Raw genomic sequence first — 1,916 nt, 5'->3', positions numbered from 1 at the left:
TATATATATAATGGGGGATGTAATGTAAATCAATAAATCTGATCACATGATCATTTCATTCCAGTGTAAGGTCAGATAGACGGTCACGTGTACGGGGCCCCTCGTATTTTGGGAGGTCACATGCAATTTAGTTCTTTTTCTCTCCCTATTGTATGAAGGGATGATAGCATCTTATTTTACAGGAGTTCTAAGTTCAGTATATTGTCAGAGATGGACAGTCTGTTCAGTGTACTGGCCTGGCAGAACATGATTTGTTCAGTGTACTGGCCTGGCAGGACATCATTTGTTCAGTGTACTGGCCTGGCAGGACATCATTTGTTCAGTATACTGGCCTGGCAGAACGCGATTTGTTCAGTATACTGGCCTGGCAGGACGTTGAGCCTTGCCCAATAAATTCGATATTTCAGCACTGGTGAGCAGCTGCTCAGTTTACATCTTTTGGTGTTCCCGGTATCTGCTCTCTCTGTGTATGGACGGAGCACCCAGTACAACCATTATCAATGGGAATTCTCCAGTATAGACACTCCGCCCAATTTAAAGCGGCCTCACCGTGATGTTCCCACATGACGAGCACCCCCCGGGGTGCAGAGCTCATTCTTCCCCTCATCCATGTCTATTAAATGCTGATTGTGATCCTTTCATTAGGGGTGTCCGGTTTTGTGAACAAAGGACTGTTTGTTCTTCACCATTGTGTGAAGTAATTGGCTCAGACTGCCAGGCGGAGTGATACAGACAGCTGATTGTAGGACAGACACAAGTGTATGTAAACACCAACAATGGACTTCACTGATCTGTTTGTTTGTTACCATGTACAATGGAAAGTGTTTTATAAGTGGAAAAAAAGAACAAACCTGTTGGGCCGCACTGTTATCACTTACATTGTTCACTGTTATCTGTAGACTTCTGAACCCTCCAAGGTTATGGAGAGGGAAATGTGTTCTGTAGTCCTGACTCACGGCTGCTGCTTAAGCGTTGTCACCCAAGGACAGGAATTGTTTTGCAGGCAGGACAGCCAGGAGAAACTAACGGTGGGGGATTACAGCCACATCTCAGGACTGATAAGCTGCAATATATCCCATTTTGCTTCTCGGGGTTTAGATACATTTCTCCAAGTACCTAACTTAGGGTACGGTTCGATGGCGGGTGTATGGGCAGAGTAGGGACGGTTCGATGGCGGGTGTATGGGCAGAGTTGGGACGGTTCGATGGCGGGTGTATGGGCAGAGTGGGGATGGTTCGATGGCGGGTGTATGGGCAGAGTAGGGACGGTTCGATGGCGGGTGTATGGGCAGAGTAGGGACGGTTCGATGGCGGGTGTATGGGCAGAGTGGGGACGGTTTGATGGCGGGTGTACGGGCAGAGTGGGGACGGTTCGATGGCGGGTGTACGGGCAGAGTGGGGACGGTTCGATGGCAGGTGTATGGGCAGAGTAGGGATGGTTCAATCCCCTGCTGGTGTTCTTTTGCTGTCTGTGTTCCATTGGGGAGATTTCTCTTCATGTTAGAGAGACACGGCTGAGGAAATCCCTCCAAAAGTAAAGGGTAGGGATGCACAAATACTATTATCAGTGCCAATACCGAGTATACGGTCCGATGCCTAGCCTGATACCCCAACTTCCAGTATCGGGAAGCCGGGCAGCGAGTCATTACACGCTGCCCGGCTTCTTGATTGGCCAGGAAACAGTCTCCATGCTCCCTCGTCACTTGGTGACGAGGATGCATGGAGTCGGCTTCCCGGCCAATCAGGAAGCCGGCTCCATGCGTCCTCAACACCTGGTGACTAGCGAAGATGGAGCCGGCTTCCCGACCAACCCGAAAGCCGGGCCCCCGTGTAATGACTCACTGCCCCGGCTTCCTGATTGGTCTGGAAGCTGGCCATTGAGGAAGCCAGGCGGCGAGTCATTACCCGGGTTCCCCC

This window comes from Nanorana parkeri, unplaced genomic scaffold (genome assembly GCF_000935625.1).
Source record: "Nanorana parkeri isolate BGI_ZX_2015 unplaced genomic scaffold, ASM93562v1 scaffold323, whole genome shotgun sequence".
In the NCBI taxonomy this organism is placed as follows: domain Eukaryota; kingdom Metazoa; phylum Chordata; class Amphibia; order Anura; family Dicroglossidae; genus Nanorana; species Nanorana parkeri.
This window is presented reverse-complemented; position numbering follows the sequence as displayed.